Below are 7,036 nucleotides of genomic sequence, written 5' to 3' on the forward strand. Positions count from 1 at the left end.
ACTCCACTCCGAACTACCTTTTATAATACCATAAATGTTCTTAAATAGACCCCAAAGGTTAAGGATTAGGAATACATTCTAGAAAGTGCTATTTGGCATCCACCACCAAAATAGAAGGCTCCAAAAGTTGCATTAGAAGTCAGCACAAAATTAGAAGAATCCAGAAATGGTAGCCAAACTTTTGGGAGGCATAACTTTTGAACCGTAGCTTCGATTGACGAACCGTTTACATTTTTGGAAAGCTCTTGGAGTTTTCTATAGCCCTATGACAAGATTTTTCAAATTCCCCTTTTTTGGACCCGTACAAGGTCATTTAACACCTCAAACTTGACTTTGAAGCATTCTTAAGAGGTCTCCAAAAACTAAAAAATTGTAATAACTTTCTAACTGTGAGGCCTTTTGACCTGATTCTTTTTTTGGAATGTTTTAAATTACACCTTCTAACTCACCATAATTATGGCTCAATTACATATTCCTATTTTTTTGGCATTTACATGCATTCCAAGGTGCTTAAAAACTCTAACCCGGGACACTAGTAGTGGAATTGTGAGAGTTGGAACCTTTATTTGACCCAAATGGGTACCCAGAAATGAAAACACATGAAACAAAAACTCTATCTAGGTATTTTTTTTTGGGTGACACAGGATTGCCCTTATACCTCTAGATTCTCCTGCATCATTTGGTATGAAAATTGAGGCATGTTGGATTGGGAAACGTGGCACTTTAGCATGGAGACTAATGTACTTTGGCATGGAAACTGAAGCATTTCACTTTGATTTGTCATTTTGACTACATTTGGACCTACCTTCACATTTTTGTTTATATGTAGTGCATATGGACTCCATTTTTCACAAACCAGATATCACCCAAAAGTTGATCATTAGTCAAACACATCAATATAGGTTTTACTAGTAAATGTTTCTATAATGGTACATATTTTTTTGTCAAAGTGAGGGATTCTATTTTGCACTTTGAGAGACATATCTTGAGCATCTGATCTTCAATTTAGGAATTCTTTATATCATTGGAAAGGTCTTTCTATACTGTTTTCATTGATTATAATTATTTTTCCAGATTCTACTCCAGGCACATTCTATTCATATTTTTCTTTTTTAAATTTTGATGGATATATCTTGGTTATTTCAGGTTTGAGGATTATTTTTGTTGCTTTAGATGATTTGGCATTATGTGTAATATCTATTGTATTAGCCCTATGTCTATTCTAGTCTATGTAGACATCATTTGTATGTATTTTTGAATACACACTAAGATAAAGTGCCATATTGCATCTATATTTTTGTTTCAATTGTTTTACCTTGTTTTTCCTTTTGATTTGAGTAGTGTTGATATCTAAGGACACTCGTATAGACTACTGTATTTTTGGGATTCACCATATATTGTGTCTTATTGTACATACACTACTCTGATTAAAGTGCCATTAGGGGTTGATGTTCGGCCTTTTTCTTACTATTTCCTTTGTCCAATGTGTGTCCCTTTCATGACATTAGCCTCATGATGTATCTGAGATTGGTCACCTCAGTATACACATATGTATTGTTTTCTGCATCTTTATCATGGTTCCTTGACATGCAATTCTTCTAGGACACTTTTTCGATTTTCTTTGACCTCAACTTTGTCTACATTAGTTGGATTCTTCTAGTGTTTCTTATGCTTCCTTGGTTTCATGGAGTGAACTATGTATTTAGTATTTGTCCCTATGTACTAAGTAGATACAATGATTGGGTACCTATGCATTTCAATGAGGTGGATCATTTACCATATAGACACTCTTTTTTTTGTTCCTATTATGGATGAATCCTTCCATGTTCAATCACAATTAACTCTTTAGGCTTTGGTGTTTCTTGCTTCTTGATTTGAGTAGATTCTTCTAAGAGAACTCATGTAGATTATAATCTTATCTACTTATTCAAGTTCTATTTTAGTGGAGGTTCTTTAGATCATCGATTATTTTTGATAGAGATTTTTAGCTTCTACATACTTCACTATTGTTTTACATGATCATCTCTTTTGTTCCTATCTTCTGGGACATTCCCTAGTTTGGAGGCTTATTTAGTCCTTCACTAGTTATTTTCAACATTATTTCTATCTCTTTTTTGAGTAGGCTTTTTCCCATGTGTCTTTCTCTATTTCTCCTCTTTTCAAAGATTTTATTGTGCTTGGGTACCTCATCAAGCCTTATTGTTGGGATACAAATCTTCTTTTAGTAGAATTTTCTAGCTATTTAGCTACTCCCTAGGTTTATGTTAAGGGGGGATGTTAATGTAATAAATTATTTTCTTACTAATTATATCATACTAATTTAATTATTAAATCACTTATTATCTCTAGTTTACATAAGCTAAATTTTAGACATATAACAATTAATTATTATTATGCAACCTAGATTAGTTTCCTTTCAGGGTTTTGATATCCTTTATAAGAATTGATCTCTTTATAATAATTCATTCTTTTTTTATCATAGCAATTTATCTTTATGCTCATCAAGCATGTCTCATCTATGGATCTAGAAATTCCAACCTCCATAGCTTTTTCTTATCTCTTACTATAATTTCTGTCTGCATGGATGTGATTCTTTGGAGCTGTGGGGTTGATCTTTCATCAACTTCAACACATTCTCTATGAAATTCCATCTCAAGCTGAAAAAGGATTTGGAGAATAAGAAAGTGATACACATGGTTGCATCTTCAAACTATGAAATGGCATAAGTTGTTGAGCTTCCTTTCAAATGGCACCCAAGAAAGAGGTTAGTGCTAAGAAATAACTAGTTGTTAAAATGGATAAAGGAGAAGACATAAAAAAAACTATTCAAAGAAAACTCTGAGAATTATTTTCTAACTCCTCTCCTACTGTAACCATGTCTATATTTTTTATAAGTATGAGGGATGTAAAGATGCAAAACTTCCAATCTATGGTAGGTTCTTATTTTTCTAGTTTTATGCAAACAAGGGTGAAAAGAAACCCATAAATAATGCTTGGAAGCTAGACCTAGAAAAATTTATAGTTCTAAATGTTTATGTAGAAATCAAACTAATAAATGTTTTAGCTAAACAGTATGAACCAGCCACAAGAATAGGTAGGGAACCAAACAAAATGCCTCTACTAGTCATAACTATTTCTTGCATTGAATAATGTTTTTGTTTAAAAACCCAAGCCTTAAACAAAATAGATAGATATTAGTTTAGAATTGACTATAAAAGAACAATGAAAATCAAGAAAACCAAAATTGCACGCTTTATGAATAGATGTTAGATAAAAGGTTGATGCTAGTTGAGAACATGGGTCCTCATTATGTGGATATGTTTATGATTTTTTTTTGAAAATTTGTTTAGCACTCCCTCAGGATTCATGAAAAGGGCTTAATTGCCTCCTGTGTACTATAAGTTGAGTGGTTGTATTAGGCATTGAAAGATCATTATTTTTTTGCAATGATAACTTCTACTCTAACAAGTTGATGTAGATGAAAGGGTGATGGACCTTTTATACAAGATAGGTTATTAAAATTTGGCTTAGAAACCCACACTTTTCTAAAAGATGCACAATGGCTTTATAAGACACTATCCAACCAAAACTCTTCATAATGTGATGGAAGGAGAGCAAAGAATAACTAGGCCAAAGGCACACCCAACAATCCAAACCAACCTTGTAGAGTTAACACAATGGAAGTAAACACACAAAGAGGACAACACCATAGAGAGAGAGAACAATATTATTTTATTGATTCATGAAATAATCAACATACATGCCCATCTGTAAGGCCATTTGGGTTACAACTAGATAGAAATATACATTCAAGACCAAAGATCTAGCTTCAAATTTGCAACTCTAGACCCATATGCAACAAACTATCTAAACTTTCACGTTCTACTCTTGACTCGCTCTAATCTACCTAACTCTAAGCCTAAATACTCTATTTATACTTGCAAAAATGGCTTATAGATAATTCTAGAACATTACATAATGTTGTGGTGTCCACAACACATGCCCCATTCCTCACTGGGAATGGGGACCCCCTACCTTTTTTTTACTCCCAAACTCACAGTTTGAGAGTCAGGAGAAGAAAAATCTATCAGAGTTAGATTTTAGAGTTGAAAATTATTTTAAAAAAGAACCAAAAAGTAAAAATTAATTATAAAAATTGAAATGAAAATTTCAAAAAAAATAAAAATATTAATAATAAATTTTATTTTCACCTTGCGCATGTGAGTGAGGCGCGCACTGCACACCAATGCACGTGTCGAGGAACAACACACATCTTTCTTGGTGCATGGGGGGGAAGGAGTTATAAAACCCTCCTTCCCTTCCACCCCCATTATTTTCCAAGTCTTCTTCAAGAGGAGGAGAGCAGTGAGCACCCATCCCCCCTCCTAACATTTTTCCCATGGGCCACAACTCAGTGTTGGGCACCATGCATCTCAGCATTGTGCATTGGGCACTGCACACCTCAACATCATGCACCCTAGTGTTGCATGCCTTGGTGATGTGAGCTAGGCACTGCACACCCTTGTGCCTCGGGCTGGGTGCCATGGATTTTGGCACTGCATACATCAGCACACGCTTGGCATTATGTGCCTTGGTGTAGCATGCCTTGATGCACACATTTGGTGTCACGTGCCTTGATACACATGCCTTTGGCACCGCACACCCATCTTTCTATTTGCATTTTTTAAAAAAGGTTTGAAAAAAAAAGTTTAAAAATATATATAATAAAAAATAAATATATAAAATGTTTTAAAAAATTAAAAATAAGAAATAAATAAATGCCCAAAGGGGAGGCATTTTTTTAACTCATTTTTAAAAACTTTTATGCTATCTTGGGACTAATAATGCTTTTCTCACAATGTGTAAGTAACATAATCAACTAGCATCCACATCTGAAGTAAAACCCAAACCTATAGTATTCAAGTTCCAAGGCATACCTTCAAAGTCTAGATTCCACAATGATTATATAAAGATTAAAGATACCAACCTAAAACACATAGATTTAGGAAAATTCTTGAGAATTTGCAACAAGCCAATAGAGAGGTCAACTTTGGTGTCCCCGTTGATTAGTTCAGGATTGGTGATTGCAGCGTTACATCTTATGTTAGTACAATCAGCTAGATTAATCATGGCTCTATCCCAAAACTTTGTCCTTAATGAGAGGGTGGTCAAGAGCATCATAGGGGAAGTGGTGTTGGATCTGTGACTTGATAACATTAAGAGGGTCTTCCATCTTCCTAGAGCTGATTAGTTCATCTGACTCTCCTATGAAGCAGCTGAGAGATGGTACAAGGAGCATTAGTAAGAGGCCACTGACATTATACAATCCTTGTACCTAATTGAGAAGCCTCCTTGGGGAAGGATAACCAAAAAAGTGGATATGACTCAGGGATACATGAAGGAAGAAATTAGATACTCCATTATTCTCCTAAGTAGAGTCATGGGCTTACCCGCAGCAAGTCATGTCAACACATTAATGGTCAACTTCATTGAGACCATCAGACAGGAAAAGAAACCATTAGACTAGGCCACCACACTAAGAAAAAACTTGTGTGAGCAACAAAGGGTGATGAAGGACAAGAAGAAGTTTTACATGACTTCTTACTTGGAGTACCTACTTGTAGTGAGGGCAACAAACTATCTTAGTTTGTATAGGAGAGGCAGTATGCAGGACCCCAATGCCTAGCCTTACATAGTTTATCCTCAATTGGTGAAGAAAAAGCTCTCAACATAGAGTGAGGAATACAAGATTGTGAATGATACATTCATCTTTGCTATCATATGATTCATTGAGGGTGACTATGGGAAAAGGTTATCTGATGAAGCCAAAGCATAGATCATGACTCTCAGAGCCTACTTCATCCAGTTCAAGATGTTCATGTATTTACAGGTAGCTAGTGCATCCATCAATCCTAAGAAGCTTCCAATATACCCAAGTGACAAGTTGGTACTATTAGAGATCTCTAGGAAAATTGAGTTGACCTATGTAAAGATAAAGAGGCAATGGAGACCCTATTGGGAATGGTCATTGGTCATTAGGCCATATCAGGTGAAGTGGAAATAGGATATTCTGACCTTCAAGTGGGAATGGAAGAACTATCCTCTTGAAGAATACAACTCTCCTCGGCCATACTTTGACAATGTTGGTAAAGTGGAGGGTTTGGCAGGAAAATAATTCCATCATGAAGATGTCATTGAAGATCACTAGATGAATGCCACAAATGACTACGATGTCCATATTAGGGACTATTGTAGGATGACTATGTATCTTGTATAGAAGGCTCTCCAGTTGAACATTGCTAAGGAGATAAAGAAATAGGATTTAAAGGAGTTACTGGACCCCCTATTCAATGTGGATAAAATTGGTGAAAGACCTATTCTGAATGCAGAGGTTACAGGGAAGAAGGAGATGACATTAATCATTGAGTGAGACATGTCATTAGAATGATAAAGGATTGGATCAAGAAACCTTTTCCACTTGATACAATTCTTGATACTATAATCTTCTATGCACATGCTCACCCAAAAAGGGGTAAAGGAAGGAAAGTCACAATTCCTACCTTTACACTCCAGTGTCCTATTAGGCTAGAGATAGTCTACCAGCTTGATTGCCCAATTCAATATTATCACCCTCCAGAAAGGAATGGAAAGAGAAAGAGGACCTCTCCTCAGAGGATTTAGACAAAATAGATCTCTCCCCAGTAGTAGGAATCAAGTCTACAAAGGTCCTAGGATATTGGAATTACACAAATCTAGGATGAACCTCAATTTCCCCCTATTGTATCAAGCCAACCAGAAGAAGGAGAAATCCTAGAAGCTTCCATTCCTACTATATAAGAAGAGCCACCTTCTCCTTCCATCCCAAATAAACATAAGAGGATCAAAATTAAGATGAAGAAAAGGAAAATGATTAGTAGAATATTAGTGCCTAATCCATCTATTCCCAAAACCATTTCAAAGAAGAAGAAGATGAGGGAGAAATAAAAATAGAAGAGGAGGGGGAACAAGTAACCCTACAAGGGAGGACTCAGCTAAC

The sequence above is a fragment of the Cupressus sempervirens genome, chromosome 6 (assembly GCF_028749045.1).
Source record: "Cupressus sempervirens isolate cs-2001-9-10 chromosome 6, ASM2874904v1, whole genome shotgun sequence".
Lineage (NCBI taxonomy): Eukaryota > Viridiplantae > Streptophyta > Pinopsida > Cupressales > Cupressaceae > Cupressus > Cupressus sempervirens.